This window comes from Dreissena polymorpha, chromosome 3, assembly GCF_020536995.1.
Source record: "Dreissena polymorpha isolate Duluth1 chromosome 3, UMN_Dpol_1.0, whole genome shotgun sequence".
NCBI lineage: Eukaryota > Metazoa > Mollusca > Bivalvia > Myida > Dreissenidae > Dreissena > Dreissena polymorpha.
Window position 1 is genome coordinate 152,187,963 of NC_068357.1, and position 18,904 is coordinate 152,206,866.

Below are 18,904 nucleotides of genomic sequence, written 5' to 3' on the forward strand. Positions count from 1 at the left end.
ATTGGACAAAAATGTATATTGATCAGTATTACCTATACGACCGTTAATAATTCGGTAACATGTACCTTTACAAAGATCTAACAATTTTATCCCGTGGTTATTATGTGACCTGTCATTGGAGGCCCGTGCAGGTGTGCTATCGAAAACATAATCAGGACAATCACAACAATCATTTACTTTATCAAATATAATAAAATCACTTTTCTGACCGACTCTACTGTTAAAATCGCCGCAAATAAAAACACTTCCTAAGCTAACAATACAGAACCAATGATAAGAACACAAAAATCAATTATTGGAGTGTTAAAAACTCCATTAACAATCCACGAAGATGTAAACAAATTATAACGCCGGAGCACAGATGTTAATAATAATAATAATAATAATAATAACAACAACAACAACAACAACAACAACAATAATAATAATAATAATAATAATAATAATAATAATAATAATAATAATAATAATAATAATAACAACAACAACAACATCAACAACAACAATACGTATAATAATAATAATAATAATAAGGATACCCAAATCTACCCAAATGTTGTTAATAATAATCATGTTTGTGTGATGGGCACTATTGTTTTGTTTATGCTTCATCTTTACTCGTGACAATACATATATGTAATTATCCAATATAAATATAGATTATACACCACTTACTAATTGATATCTGTTCTGGCCACTATGGTGCCTGCTGTGAATGTAACGTGACGTTATTTGGTTTAAACTTATTTATTACGACATAGTAACATATTCACAAGTTACATGACCTGACATAGGATTGGGCTGAAAGGCGAACCTTATTGGAGCCCTATCCCGATAAATAATATATGTACGCATGACATTATGTCATGACGTCGTAGTAAATTGATAATACAAGATGCAAAATGCAAGTGTATAGCAATTGTATAGCAAGTAGTCACATATTAATTATAGCTCGCATTAGTTGCGATAATTTTGTTAAGTGCGCGTGCCATTGAACGTTGAGTTAAGCGAGAAGTGCGAATTAAATTACACACAATTAAAAACTGATACTAATCTGTCAGCTTGAATTGTGCTAACTTCATTAACTCAATAGTTACCACAAATGTACCAAGTTTATTGGAACCTTATAGGAATAATTCATGCGTGTCTAAATTAATAAGTTTTTAAGTCAGCCATACTTCAGGTTATCAAATGTATTTTCTTGCATTTTTAATATGTTCTTCAGGTAAAATTATTGTGGGAAAGAAAACACATTTTTGTATTTAGCAAATGTGAATATTCATAAAATTCTACTAAGTTAGTAAAACATTTAACAGTATTTATCACTGCTCCTGTATGTATATGCATGTCCTTATCACTCGATATTTGTTTCGTTCATGATGTTTTTGCGATTTTAAAATAACTTGACACAAATGATTACCATGTGGAGACATGTGTCGCACAAAACACCCGTGCCTTAAGCTCCTAAGGTCAAGATGAAACATAAAGATCAAAGCGAAAGAATGGCAATTCTACCAGAGGGTTTAATCCCGTGACGAGTACGATTTCAAATTCCAAATGGATCGGGAGTGTAATATAACAAAATTACTGTGCACGGAGGATGATCTTTGACACTGTTATGCACCAAATATTTTTGTATTCACGAAGGTAAAGGATACATGTGAAGGTAACTAACAGAAGGCTAAGTTCACCGATAAACGGTGATGCGGTATTTTTTACTAGATCGATACTCTGCAGCGAGTCAGTGACATTGAATACCGCTGCCTATCTGTTAAGGATTAATTGAAGGCAACGATATTAAAATAATAAAAAGAACATATCATTCTACAGTCAGTTCATCAGTATGCCAGTACAATCTACGGCATATGCCTGTGCGTGTGCAAAATAGTAATACATTAATTAAGAAAATGATACATGTTCATGTCTTCTTCTTCGTCACTTATATTTGAAGAAGATAACGTTCAAAGAGGCAGCTATATCAATATTATCTATCACCGGTGGTATTAAATGACTTCTTGTTTAAAAAGTTTCCTAAATTCTTTTTGTTTTTAAATCGCATTTCTCTCATTTTAAGAAATTGATTTTTGTTAAAATTACTCTAAGATTGTCTGCACTGATAGATTTACGAATAATCTTTTTTCGCTATAAGCATCGCATATCTACTATAACTAACTTAATTAATCTTTGCATTGGCATAGGTCCTGGCATAAGCGATTAACTCCTGTATCCGTTAAACACTATAATTATTATCTCATTTAACGTTATAGCTTTCAGCGTGTATTACATGAACATATTTATTTGTATTCGTTTTTAAATCAAATGTTAGTGGTGCGTGATTTGAAAATTCGGTAAAATCTTGACAAAAATCTGCCTAAGAAATAATTAACCACGCTTTCGCCCTAACATATTTCGTCAAACATGTGAATTTACCAACACTCGCATCGCTCTCTATTCGACCGTTACATATTCGTAAATCACGAGCTATGCATAACTCCAGAAAACTGTCGCCAAAAGCGTTAGTTCGATTATCATTAGATGCCCGACGAATGTAAAAATCAGTTTCGTCATCTGCTGATTGAGAAACAGATCGATCATCGTACAAAATTCGATTTCAAGGCGTTTTAATCACACGAATACGCTACATTCCCATAATAAAAGAAAATAATGCCAATCTCTAGCAGAAAGTCATTTTAAGTAACGATGTTCAAAAAAGGAAAATATACACCGCACATTTATTTTTTACATGAATCAATCGCCCGACATTTATCAGTTCATATTGCTCACCTAACGAATAAAACAGTAGGAGTCTACGTTGTGTATTAGCAAACTTCTGTGATGATCTCTATCCTATCAGCTCAATACACGGGCAACTAACATTGTATTGGAAAAATAGGATTACTGCCCAAATGACAGCTTTATTGCTATATTGTTGTGTCCATTTATAATTAGCAACCTTAAACAGAATTATGTTTATTCAGGGCAGCAATAGATTTGTTTCGACCATCACCGTGACTACATATCAAAACTAGCCTACTTATAAAAATCTATAAAATTATTAAAATTAGTATTTGCATAGGATTCAATAACAAGATTACAATCGGGAATCCTCAGACAATTCACTGTCCGAAGCGTTCAGATTGAACAAGATTAATTACCTTAAAAATAATAATCGATTTTAAGGCAAAAATACCTTCAATCAAATAATATATAAAATAAAAATACATTAATTAAAGCTAAACGTTGCGATTTATACCGCTCCAGTCATACCAGTTTTACCTCAGTTATTTACAACTCCTCGAGATCAAAATCTAACGAATTTTTCAAACATTCAATTAATAGAGTGCAATATCTGGCTGTCATCATCGAACCTAAATTTGGTTGCAAAGGAAGTCAAAATTGATATGTAATGTTTTGTTTTCAACTTCTTGCTCCAGAATTTTTTTTTATTTACTTTCTCCATGTACATTAGTTAGTCCGTTTTAGCGTTATGATTAACTCAACAATAATGGTGAATTGAGTGTTAAAGATTTTTATCAAAGTTGTAGCATTATGCAGTTCATAAGGAAGACGTTATATGAAATCTAGCAAAATAACGGCGCACAGACATTTCACTTAACAAACGTAGTAGGTGTACGTTTCGGCGGCTATTACGTCTGACTGCACTAAAATAATTACAATGCTATCAAGCAATGATCGCAAATTATATTTGTTAAAACACAAAAGGCAACATAAAAAACGTCGTTTCATAATATATAAGCTAGATTCGCTTTCCGAAACGTCACATTTCAACGTTGAAACTTTTAAAACGCAGTAATGACCATTAAAAACCGCTTTAATAAATGCTAATAAATGTAAATACATGTTCTACCACAGTGTTATTTATTATCTTATTTGTTTTTACGTTACTGACGCTGTTATACATTTGCGTTACATTTTGTATAAGCGAATAGAAAATTTGTTGGTTTTAATCGATATCAATGTTTGTAACAAAATATAAATTGATTTATGCTTAGTTGCTTAAACCGAACACGAAAGTAAAAATATACTGTTTACGCATATTTTCGTCATTTCGAGTATGAGTCCTAAACATATATCTTTAAGAAAGCAAAAAGATGTTGTAAATGCGATTGCAAATAACCCACAGCCGGTATATTGCTTTTTGTTTAATATCAGGTACTTCGTTACAAATGTGTGTCTTATGCCGTTGATAACTGAATTTCTCATCCGTCCGCAATAATAATAGCGCCTTCAAGCGTTCCATACATAAGCTGTGAAGGAAATGGTCGAAAATCAATAATCACTTTGTTAAAGATGTATTTTTTCCAGAAAATCACTTCATTGACGTATTCAGATAAATCGTGAACGGCGCTATGTTCGGACCGTATACTTATTTTTTTAGGAAAAAATGAAATGAAATACAAATAATGTATCATCATCTTAATCCTTTAAGGATGCTAACAAGTATTGCGATCTCAAACGCTTCTTATTACGTTTTTAAACATGCCGTAGTGCGCATTTGTAAAATAATTTGATAAATACTACAAGTAATAATTTTAATGATTTAACGAGTGTTAATCAAATTTGTTTAATAATTCGCTCTCAATTAGAACCTCTTAAACGGTTGTGGTGGCATTGTTGATGGCGTTAATTTCACAGACTATACGACTTATAATATTAAATTCTGATTGAGCAAATACGACGTAAACTGATCATAGTTTCAACAAAAGTGATAATCTTGATACAATTTATATTTCTATACACTTGCTTACTCGAGCCTTCAGTTGTAGGTTGGTTAACAAAACATCAAATAATCAGAAAAAGACTCGTTCGTTGCTTTATTAATGTGTTTATTGTCACGCAATTGATTTCCGCCATCATTGCGGCATGCTGTTTAAGTGGGCGACAGCGTTAATTGACACAATGTAGCGCTTACGATCGAATTTGTACGATCAAGTCCATGCAAACTGCATTTATAAACAAGTTTTTTGTTATTATTTAATTGATTTTTTTCGTAATTTACATTATACAATGCGGGTTCGGTACTGACATTACGCTTTCGGTACCGATACAGCGTTAATTGACATAATCTAACGCGCTTAAGATCGAATTTCTACAAATATTCCATGAAAAATGCATATATGAACATATTTTCAGTTATTCTTTAATTGAAAATTTAACTGGTCAACTGATTATTTCCATAATTTACATTTTACAGTGCGCTTTCGGTACTGACAATGCGCTTTCGGTAAATCTAGTAACCGAGCATTAATGGTGTGTACTACATTGATACACACATTGTAAAGGAACTGACGGAAACCGTATCAATAGTGAATACAAACTTTCGACAGATTGTTAAAATGGTAATATTAAACTACTGCTTTTAATACCCAAGCCAATCAATGGAATTGTGTATTCTCTATTGTTTATATTTAGGTTTAGTTATCGTGCTATAATTGAACAAGTATTTTTAATGTGTGTGAATATGTCTGGCAACGGTTGTGATGGTCGGACTGTTTCAGACCGATTAAGTCACCGCTCAGAATACTCAACTATATTGTTTAAGCAAAATATATGATTTGTCAAAAAATTGTCGCTTCATTTTTTTACGGATCTTGTGGTGTATAAATAAATTGCTCAGATAGGTTGGTAGTTTGTGCATTAAGGTTGTTCGGTTAACCGGTTAATAACCGATTGTTTACGTGTATGTTGAAAATCATTATTTGTATAACACGCCTTACATAATTATGCTTCTTCTTGTGTATCCAATTCTTTATGTTTATTTCTAAATACTGAATGTGGACGATAAAAAAGCAAAAGGCACGAACCCAGTACGCACCATTCAATACGGTATATTTATATTTATGTAGTTGAGAAATACTAGCTCAGTAGATAGATCGCTGTACAACAAATCCTGAGTTCACGGCTTTTATCGCGACCGGCAGAAAAACTTAAAATGAATTAAGCCAGTGTTATAAGTATAGTGGGGTAGGGGTTCGAATAAATAGAAACGCCGCCCAAGGTTTGATATTAATGTGACTGTCCGAAAGTATATCGGAATTCTTGTATATATGTAGTAACACATATAACAGATACAGAAACCTAAACACACACAAAATAACACAATTTACACAGGTCACAACCCTCCAAACATAAATACAATATTTAAGAAATAGTATACCCCACTGAGGTTCCTATGGCATTATAGTGACCAGCAAGGCAGATACAAACCGAATATGGAACGAAGCCGTAGGCTGCCTGGCTGGTCACTATAATGCCATTGGGACCGAAGTGGAGGTTTCTATTTCTTATATTACTCAGAAGAGTGTCCCCTGTACCATTTTACAGTTGTGTACGATTGTTTATGGTTTAGAACCTAAACATGTGGATTTAATCTCAGAAGTTTGTAGCCCTGCAGAACATTCGCAATGCTGGACCTGTTATACTAATGTTTAACAATAACATAAATAAATATAACATAAGTCCCAATGACGTCATTGTTGTTTACTAACAGTAACAGCAAAATACTACGCTGTACAATAACACGCGTCCACACAGTGCAAATTTAGTTATGTGTAACCCCAAACGGTCCATATACAAAAAATAGTGACCGGTCCATATACACTTGGGATTCTCTATAGCATTTTACAGACTGAAACCTGTCATATAGATATAGAAGGACCAATATCTCTGAGGTTTAATATTTCAAAATAATAAAATTCATTTTTATTGCAGACAAATACATAATTGCAAAATACAAATAATATAAAACTCACCAGGTTGGTAGATACAAAAAACACAGTAATACTGTTGAAACAAGTATGTCGTTCGACGGCCTAGAAGCAACGGAAAGCACGGTAAGTAATTTCACTATATATTTAAAAGGGTTTTGGAACTGACCAATACAAATCTTGTTTATTTGATAATTCGCATTTTCACTGGACAAAACAAGTATGATATCACAGTACATGGCTGGACGCACACAGGACAAGCGACTGAATTTCACAAGAGATGTAAATGGACACATACTAAGAGAAAGATCAATAGGACAATACTAATAAAAAAACATATATCGAACCTCGAATAACAAAGGACACATAAATGATTTTCATAAAAGTTTATTGTACCATTATACAGAACATAAGCCAAAGGGGAGTAACTCGTGTTAATCCTTAAATCAATTCCTTTACGCATTGTCTCACATGTTTCGTATTCTAAATTCATGAAGCATGTAATAAATGAGAAGACAAAATAAGAAAATGTTTAAAATTCACAAAAACTGTAAACATATTAATGAGATGCAAAAACTAAACAATACTAATATGGTTTTCATACAATTAAAATGAAAAATTCCCATATTAAATTTATTTTAATGAAAATAGACTAATGCAAATAATTACGGTGCAATTTTTAAAATGTTTTGAATGAACAAAAATCAACTTTCACCACTTTCATTAAAGAATAATACAGTTTTTTATGTTCAATATTTACAATAAAAGAAACATTTATGATAATTTATGGATTTATTTGGAGTTGTTAACATCTTTTTTTCAAAGATATTTCCCAAAATACAATAACAATAATTTGATCTTCTAAACTGTTTAGATCAAGACGTGTAAAATTGAATTGTTGCATAGACAAAAATTGCAATTTAATGATTGGAGAATATAAATGGAAACTATATACTGCAATGCGGGGAATCACGTGGTCAGAATTGAGAAAACATGGCCGCCGATGCCTCGCTTAGATGGAAAATTTGAGTGTTTAAACAGGTACATCTTCCTTATTACTTACTTGTTTTTAATCGGTTGACGCCTATCATAGGGTCAGCCGGACGCGGTTTCATCGAGTATCAACCGTTTCCCTCTGGTTGGTCTGAGTGTGGAGATTACTCATGGAATATTTAGCGATTTCCTGAACCGTCAGTTCCTGTTGTACATGGACTAACAATAATATAACTGTTTTCACACTAATAAGCACTGTTTAAGTACCAGGTGTTCATGCAGACGCATTGTAACTGGCAAAAAATAGATACCTCGATTGCTATTGGCGTTATTTTCAATGTAAAGTTGAGTTTCGATTGGTTTTGACGATTGCTGTTGAACACGCACATGGCTGTTATACACGGACAACTTCTAGAACAACTGTTGTTGAGCACGCACATGTCAAGGAATACCGTTTTCTCCGCCGAATAAGTCTAAATCAACGTCGCATTGGCATGTTCTAGTGCATCTAGCGATACATATCTTATGTAAAGGCACTGAACATGTTAATTTGTCTACGACATTGGCTATATGGATCATCAAAAATTTATTTTTAATAGGAATTTTATTGCTAGCCTTTTGTAATGGCTTGCGAGTATTTGAAAATGTTGTTTTTTTCCTCCAGACAGTTTTATTAATATTTGTTTTGGATTTCTGTTTTTTGCTTGAAGGAATCCCTTCATGATATTGTCATTTAAGTGCATGTTCAATTGTTTTCAAAGCATTTTTTCATGCTAAAGGGACAAGTACATATAAAGACAGGATAACATTTTACCCGATTACTATACAGTTTGTGACCAGAACATAAAGAATGAATATGATTTGGGCTTGGGCATGTATTTAAACAACTTGGTAAATGCATTTTATTTCCCACATATTGTGTACTGTGTTTTAAGCCTTCAGAGATCAATCCATCATGTATTTTTGTAAAATGTATAGTTTTTCGAGTGAATATACTTTACACATTTGATGATGTAGATTAGTAGCATTTTTCGTCCCAGGTAAGTATTATCAAGAATATTTTTATTGAAATGATAGTGTTAAATTGGTCTCTTTTCAGTACTCGTTTTATATGAGCCGGATAAAGGACAGACTGTACATATAACCTTGAAGCGGGCATACAACCCTATAGCTACAGACACCAACTCAGACACATTTCAATTCACAAGGTAACTAGTTTTCAACAACAATCATCAATACACTTTGATCCTATAACTTCATTACAGTGACAATATAAAGTTTAGGCCAGCGTGCCCGCAGGTAAGTTTTTATGTAGTTCTTTGCTAAAAAGCTATTTAATTAAGAATAAGTACTGAAAATAAGCCATATCATATATAGAATTACGTATAATTCGTATCAAATATGTTTTGGACACGACAGTTAAAGTCAAAATAGCTAGATGGTTTAATATGGACTTGGAAGATGTCATCGTTTGGAAAATCAAGAGTGGGTTACAATTATTTTATCTACGAAACAAATGGTTTAAAAGTAATGTTTGAAATTACCGTTGTTAAACAAGTCTGCCATACAGTATGAAGCCATTATCTGATCGAGCTGTTATTGTGGCAACAATTAGAAAATTGTATTGGTTTGACTGTTCATACATTTGTCAAGATTTGGCAATATAACACTTTAGCCCCCGCCAGAGGTGTGATTACATACTGAATGAACACAATGGGCTCATTCCGTGTGCATATCCACCCCTCTGGCGAGGGCCAAAGTTGTTATATTTTATTATGTTTAGACTAAACTTCGATTATTGACGATTTTAACAGTGTAAGAATCAGTTTCCAATATTATATCTCTACTATACAGCATGTATAAAACAAATGTAAACTTCAAAATAACTCTTGCTTTAACAAAGTTGACTCAATGAAACAAATAATATGATCTTAATATAATAGATCTATAACAGTGTTCTATAATGTATGTTCATCAGAGAGGCAGGCAAGATGTGCATCAGCAGATACAGATGAACACCCAAGCTGCAACAATATAACAAGAAAGAGTCTCAGACTAAGTATGTATATGTTTATGTATATAAGGATTCGTGGAACTAGTTTCATTTTTATAAGCTAACAATTCAACTTTAAACTATAAAATGACAATGTCATATTCTTTAAATTGAAATTATTTACTAACAATGAAATGGACATACTGAACCAATATTATAATATCATTGTTCAACAATAACCGTAATAACTTAGCTGATGGCTATCAATAATCAAAATCATTCAGAACAAAGCTCATCATTTTTTAAGTAGTAAATAGAGTTAACCAATAAAAACAAAAATATTTAAAAGATATACAGGTCACTGAGCGAGATGCAGATGTTGTACTATGCCAAACAGAACAGCTTGGCAGACAAACATGAATAGTTCTACAAAATAATCATAGTACTGACTGATATTCTTATAACACAAATAAAAAAATGAGTGAGCACAAATGAGGTTATTTCCTAAACATTGTTTCAAAAATATTATATAGGCATTGAGATAATATATTTTGTTCACTTGTTGAATGGTTGTTCCTAAGCTGGATAACCCACATTAACAAACAAGGGACCAAACTATCAGTGTATGACTCAGAGATATACAAGCGCAAATAGAATGAAAACATTTATATTTAATCTGTTAATTTCCTAAGTAAAGTAATTTGCGACAATGGTATCTCTAACTCTTCTCCCATCCGATACAGCCTGAAACATATCTCTCTTGGCAACCTCTTCTAAAGGTTCCGGATTAACTGCTGGTTCCCCCCACATCAACCGAAGAACAGCACAGGCAATGATGGTGCGGGTGACATTGGCAGCAACAACATGTTAAAAATGTTGACAAATTGGTCCCCAATGTTTGATGCAGAGTAAATGGTAACAACTACTTTTTGTCCCGAGTGTAACAATTAACTACTATCATATGCATTTCTTATGAGCTTAAACAAATACACAAAAACATATCTAAAAATGTTTAAATTGTTTTAGCTGGCATTCAGTAATGTATCAGTACTTCACAGTAATACGAGACAGTGTATAAGGCTGTTAAATTGACTTGTTCAAGATGTCAAAATGAGTTGCATTTATTCATATTTAGAATATTCAGCATATTTTTCCGTCTATAAGTAAGTTGAATTTAAGATCGGAAGTGTTTCTATGGCATGCAAAAATAATGTTAAGTTATTAATAACTTTTTTCCAACTCTTCGACTTGATATGCCTAGAAATATATAATGATGTCAATTTCTATTAACCATCTGTGTTGATTAAATACATTTTTTTATAATCTTAAATAAATTTTATCATTAATAATATAAACAATTTCCTTACATACGTCGCCATGAAGAACATGAAAGGTTCTCTTCCAAACCCCGAAGGCCCTTTCAATACTGTTTCTGGTGCCTATGCGAGCAGTATTGTACTATTCCTGAGCTTCTGACTCCGTGAAAACAGTTAAAAATATGTTGATAGTTTTAATACTGAACTATTTTATTGGAAAAGTGTTAGTACTTAGAGAATCAAGTAAAATCTATTCCATAATTATATGTGTTGATTATATGCTTAGCATACATGAAAATTGTTTTGTGTGTTTCGTTTTGTTTTGCAGATAATGAAAAAAAATTGTCATTATAATATTTCCACTAAACGAAACATGGCAATTTTCAACTAAAATATGTGTTTTGCTGGATACGTTAGATATGTATCACTACATGTACCAGAACATGCCAATGCGACGTTGTTTTAAACTTATTCGGTGGAGAAAACGGTATTCCTTGACATGTGCGTGCTCAACAACAGTTGTTCTAGAAGTTGTCCGTGTATAACAGCCATGTGCGTGCTCAACAGCAATTGTCAAAACAAATCGAAACTCAACTTTACCTTGAAAATAACGTCATTAGAAATCGATGTATCCATTTTATGCCAATTACAATGCGTCCGCATGAACAACTGGTATTTAACAGTGCTAATTATTGTGAAAACAGTTATATTATTGTTAGTCCGTGTACAACAGGTTCAGGAAATCGCAAAATATTCCATGAGTAATCTCCACACTCAGACCAACCAGAGGGAAACGGTTGATACTTGATGAAACCGCGTCCGGCTGACGCGATGATAGGCGTCATCCGATTAAAATCAAGTAAGTAATAAGGAAGATGTACCTGTTTGAACACTCAATTTCTATCTAAGCGAGGCATCGGCGGCCATGTTTTCTCAATTGATCGTGATTCCCCGCATTGTACTGTGTCTGTAAAGCAAAATGTTTATACAACCATGGTAATAAGCATGGCTTAACTTTTCACAAACGCAAAAATGTTAATCACAAAACTTGAAATTGGCAAAAATAATGTATATGCACTTGAATACAAATTTATTACCAAAGGTGAACGTATTAGGTTACATGCAACCATTAGAGGTAACAAAACATCAAACTCAAATCTCTTAAATTTTATACAAAATGAATGCATTAACAAAATATTCTGCACTTTGTACAAATTGCCATTCGCCAAACCGGTCTGGTGGACGACGTTGGCGAACAAGTCTGCTGGGTGGAGAACTCTCCTGTTTAGACGGGGAAAGAGAAAAACTAGTGTTAGGACTCGATTCATGGGAGAAAGGTGAACCGACTGGACTGTGTACAGGAGTTGAATGACTGACTGTTACAGACTGGCTGCTTGGACTAGCAGGAATGGGCTGAGAAATAGAGTCAATAGAATGAGATTGAGAAGAATGCGAAATGGCAGGGGCACTGATGCTGGTAACTGGGTCTGGAGTTACAGAAGTATGAGTGTTAGTATTCCTTCTCTGTGGAATCCTATATATTTGTACAACAGAATCAGACCTTGAACTACTGTCGCTATCACTACCAGAAGTTTTACTAGGCTTTGAATACTTTCTCACCTTGCTGACAGTTTGTATTTCCTGTTCAGGTTCTAGAATAGAGACAAATGGTAGTAACATGTTCCTGTGCAGAGTTCGAATAGGTCCCTTGCGGTTCTCTCTCTGTACTCTGGTCACAGCCTAGCCTCCATATGGGATATCGAGAACAATTTATGGTTCTCTCTCCCATTTGTCAGCTAATGTCAGCCCTTGTCTAACAAGTACAAGATCATTAATGCATATCTGATTCTGTTTAACTTTACTGTCATACAGAGCTTTGTTCTGCGCTCCACGCTTTCTGGTGCAATCACCTGCAACTCTGTATGCGAATTTGAGGTGTTCCTGCAATTTTGAAATATATGAAGAATACAATGCCACTCCTTCATTTCCTGGAGGTGTGCCTAGATATGCATCAACTGGTAATCTTGGGTGCCACCCAACCATTAGGAAATGGAATACCCAGTGGAGCTACTGTAAGTTGCAATGTTTGCCTGTACTAATGAAGAAATACAGTCTTTCCAGTTAGAGTTCTTCTCATCACATAGAGTGGCCAACATGCGGGGCAGGGTACTGTTCAACCGCTGAGCTGATGGATTGCCCATGGGATTAAAAGGTGTGGTCCGGATCTTTCAAACATTTACAAGGTTTCAAAGTACCTTGATGACCTGACTCTCAAAGTTTCTGCCTTGATCAGAATGGAGTTGCTCAGAGAATGAGCAATTAGCAATAAAATGTTCGAACAATGCCTTTGCAGTTGTGGTTGCCTTCTGATTGCGACAAGGGATTGCCTTGTCATAACGGGTAAAATGGTCCGTTATAACCAACACATACTCATAACCACCCTTACATTGATCAACTTTAAGAAAATCAATGCAAACAAGCTACATTGGCCTGGGGGTATCAATGGAAACTAGATTCGCAAAAGGAACAATGGGTGTTTTCGTGCAAATACAACTCCTACAGTTAGAAACATGGCTGTCAATGCACTGTTTCCATGCCTGGCCAATAAAAACGCTGTCGAGCAAGCCATAGAGACTTGTTGCGCCCTGGATGGCAAACATCGTCATGCACACCCCGACATGCTATTAAGCGATACGAGTATGGCACCACGAGTTGTCTAATTTGTTCAACATCTAATATGGAATTGCGATACAAAACTTCACCAATAAGCGATAGGCGATCAAAATCACTAATCAATGTTTTGACACTGACCGATAGATCTTTAAACTCTTAAGGTTCCGGCCACTATGAACCATGTCATTGACTTGTGAAATGTCATGGTCATGACTGTTCTTTTGACCAATCAATCTGATTTACTTTACTAGCCGAAGGTATAGCATCAACAGTAACCATCTGTGAAGCAGAAATACCTGCCAGACATTCAACTGCTGGAAGCTGAAACGAAACAGAGTCACACATTGCTTTAATAGCATCGGAGAACAACTGTGGTCTCCGACTCAGACCATCGCAATCTGAATTGAGTTTACCAGCTTTGTACATAATGTCAAAATTATGCATCGATTAAGCGGCGACCCATCGCTGACCGGTAGCATCAAGCTTTGCTGTAGACATGACATAAGTTAAACGGGTATTGTATTGTAACGGGTATTCTCGGCTTGCATAAGCTATAACACGCTCAGACGATTCTTCCTGTTGCTGTAAAAGTACAGCCCCTAACCCAGTACCAGATGCATCAGTATGCAGTATGAAGGGTTTAGTGTAGTCTGCAAAGACCAGTACAGCGGACACGTGTTCGATTCCCCGTCTAGGAGCCTAATGTAGTTGGGTAGGGGTTCAAATAAATAGAAACGCCGCCCAAAGGTTTGAAATTTATGTGAATGTCCGATCGGACATATCGGAATTCTTGTATATATGTATTAACACATAAAGCAAAAACCTAAAAAAAACACAAAATAACACAATTAACACAGGTCACAACCTTCCAAACGTAAATACAATATTTCAAAATAATTAACTTAATTTTCATTGCAGACAAATACATAATTGCAAAATACAAATAATATAAAACTCACCAGGTTGGTAGATGCAAAAAACACAGTAATACTGTTGAAACAAGTATGTCTTTCGACAGCCTAGAAGCAGAGGAACACATGGTCAGTAATTTGCACTAAATTTTAATAGGTTTTTCGAACTGGCCAATACAAATCTTGTTTATTTGATAATTCGCATTCTCTCTGGACAAAACAAGTATGACATCACAGTACATGGCTGGACGCACACAAAAATGTAAATGGACACATACAAGACAAGGTACATAAGCATTGTACATGAAATATAAACACATATAGTTACATTTACCTATTCTACAAAAGTATAAAAATATGCATTGTACCAAAACAGTTTTTTTTGCTTTTTGGATCATATTGGGTAAAGGTCATTATTATTTAATATTGAAAATTGATTCTGCTAAAAATCAAGTCTAAGTGTCTCGATGGATTAAAACAAATACAAAGTTAAAATTTAAGGAAGACAATCGCAAGCACTGTACAGACAATTTGGTTTAAAAAGACATTGAGAGAAACTCTTACATGAACATGAATAATCGAGCACGCTGTCCTCAAAGCTCTCGTTCGATTACTGGACTTAACAAAACGAATGACTTAACAACATCCCTCTGTTTTTCCTTTAACTTACTACACCGATATTCTCAATACTTTCAATATCTTACCAATATTCTATATAATGTAAACCAATTGATAAATATCGGAAGAATGCAATTACTCAAGATATACGTGTTTCCTACCCTCACAAACCAGTGACCGATTACCTCTATCATAGTAAACAATAAAGTAACACGTTAATATATCTGATAGTAATATAAACATACAGCGCGCTAATTACAAGAAAAAGGTGACAATTATGCCACAGCAACATCTCTTTGATACCTCATCGCTAGCGAAATTCAAATTTCATGACGCGGTTTTGTGTGAACCCATTTTAATTAGCACATTACTGTGGATACTTCACACTCTGTCAAATATCTGATAGTAATATAAACATACAGCGCGCTAATTACAAGAAAAGGGTGACAATTATGCCACAGCAACATCTCTTTGATACCTCATCGCTAGCGAAATTCAAATTTCATGACGCGGTTTTGTGTGAACCCATTTTAATTAGCACATTACTGTGGATACTTCACACTCTGTCAAATATCTGATAGTAATATAAACATACAGCGCGCTAATTACAAGAAAAGGGTGACAATTATGCCACTGCAACATCTCTTTGATACCTCGTCGCTAGCGAAATTCAAATCTCATGACGCTGTTTTGTGTGCACCCATTTTAATTAGCACATTACTGTGGATACTTCACACTCTGTCAAATGAGTTCTGTTATTAATATGTAAGTATGGTTACTAATTTCTAACAAGTCGATGCTCTGATAGAGTTTAATGCTGTGCGTGCCTATGCATGAATAGTAAGATGCACTTTGATTGGCTCCGAATATGTTGAAACAATGGATAAAAGTGAAGCATTTCTTCTTGTCCGCGACAGATATGAGCGACTGTGCGTTGGCCAACTGACATTGTAGTGAACGAGGAAAGAAGGGTTTAAATACGGCATACTATTATTCTTTGCATAACTATATCCCAACATCATGAACAATTACAGAAAATTAGTGACGTTTATAATCGTTATATGGTTTTCCACGGAATGTCTTTTGGGAGTTACACACGAAGTTAAAGCTAATTCGGTGGAGGAAGCGGTAATTTCGATATTCCGCAATCACGGACACAATCTTTGCCCGGGGACGGACGTGTGCTTTTCCAACAGGTCGGAACTCCTGAGGACAAGGGCTATGGACAACTGGTCTTCATGTTGTACTGGTAAGAACATTGTTTACCTTATTCAAGTTAGATTAGTTTTCTGCCGCTGCGTGAACATATTTTGTATAACATTGTTACGTTCATGCCACCTATAAAAGACGTTTTTATTTGCCAAAGTCGATTACGTTCAAACAAGGTTTACCAAATGTAAAATATATGAAAATATTCCACATTGTAAAAACGTATATTTTGCCACATTTAAATTACTATCCAAAACTGCGTCAAGTAGCGGAGCTGTGCTATACATTTACGATATTCTGACACATTCTTCGTATTCAAATGTATTTTAAACAAAACTTTGAAAAAATAGAAAAGTAAATACCACTGCATTGACTTAATTTTAAGTTTGAGTACTGTATTTCTTTCATGTTCGACGTTTTGTAAAACTAGCCATTATACTACAACCACTTTGCCATATATGTTTTTTTAATAACTTGGCACATCTGTACAACACTCCTCCAACTTCCTCGATGGTCAAGTACAAACACAGTGGTCAACATTCAAATATGATCACACACAGCTTGTCCGAGCTGTAATTTTGTTCATTCAACATGCAATTTCACAATAACTTTAAACAAATGAAAAGCGCGAGGGGACGGCGTGTCGCGTGTAACACAAATGTCACTACCTAGGCTCAAAGGTCAGGGTCATATTAATTAGTCCAATATGAGATTTTATCATTAACAAACTTTTCGGGACTTAAACAGGAGTAGTGACGTACCGCGTGCATCACCCGTCTCCATACCTCAGTGTTCAAGCAGCAGGTCCGACTTCTAATGTAGCCGTAAAACCACGAGTAGTGTCGTTAAAGCATGTATCACCCGTCTCCATACCTCAGTGTTCAAACAGGTCCGACTTCTAATATAGCCGTAAAACCACGAGTAGTGTCGTAAAGCGTGTATCACCCGTCTCCATACCTCAATGTTGAAGGTGGTCCGACTAATAATATAGCAGTAAAACCACGAGTAGTGGCGCACCGCGTGTATCACCCGTCTCCATACCTCAATTGGCAAGGTGGTCCGACTGCTAATATAGCAGTAAAACCACGAGAAGTGGCGTACCGCTTGTATCACCCGTCTCCATACCTCAATTGGCAAGGTATACCGACCTCAAATGTAGCCGTAAAACCACGAGAAGTGACGTACTGCTTGTATCACCCGTCTAAATACCTCTATTGCCAATGTGGTCCGACTTCTAATGAAGCCGTTAAACCACGAGAAGTGGCGCACCGCGTGTATCACCCGTCTCCATACCTCAATGGTCAAGCTGGTCCGACTTCAAATATAGCAGTAAAACCACGAGTAGTGACGTACCGCGTGTATCACCAGTCTCCATACCTCAATGTTCAAGCTGGTCTGACTTCTAATATAGCAGTAAAATCATGAGAATTAGCGTACCGCGTGTTTAATCCCGTCTTCATACCTCAATTGGAAAGGTGGTCTGACTTCTAATATAAATATAGCAGTAAATCCACGAGTAGTGACGTACCGCGTGTATCACCCGTCTCCATACCTCAATGTTCAAGCTGGTCTGACTTCTAATATATCAGTTAAACCATGAGAAGTGGCGTACCGCGTGTATCACCTATCTCCATACCTCAATGTTCAAGCTGGTCTGACTTCTAATATAGCAGTAAAACCATGAGTAGTGGCGTTAAGCGTATATCACTCGTCTCCATACCTCAATTGGCAAGGTGGTCTGACTTCTAATATGGCAGTAAAACCACGAGTAGTGACGTACCGCGTGTATCACCCGTCTCCATACCTCAATGTTCAAGCTGGTCCGACTTCTTATGTAGCCGTAAAACCATGAGTAGTGACGTAAAGCGTGTATCACCCGTCTCCATACCTCAATTGGCAAGGTGGTCTGACTTCTAATGTAGCCGTAAAACCACGAGTAGTGTCGTAAATCGTGTGGCACCCGTCTCCATACTTCAATGTTCAAGGTGGTCCGACTTCTAATATAGGACTAAAACAACGAGAATTGGCGCATAGCGTGTATCACCCGTCTCCACACCTAAATTGAAAAGGTGGTCTGACTTATAATGTAGCCGTAAAACCACGAGTAGTGGAGTACCGCGTGTATCATCCGTATCCATACTTAAATGATCAAGCTGGTCCGACTTCTAATATAGCAGTAAAACCACGAGTAGTGTCGTACAGCTTGTATAACCCGTCTATATACCTCAATGGTCAAGCTGGTCCGACTTCTAATATAGCAGTAAAACCACGAGTAGTGTCGTAAAGCGTGTATCACCCGTCTCCATACCCAAATGTCAAAGGTGGTCCGACTTCTAATGAAGCCGTTAAACCACGAGAAGTGGCGTAAAGCGTGTATCACCCGTCTCCATACCTCAATTGGCAAGGTGGTCTGACTTCTAATATAGCCGTAAAACCTAGAGTAGTGGCGTAAAGCGTGTATCA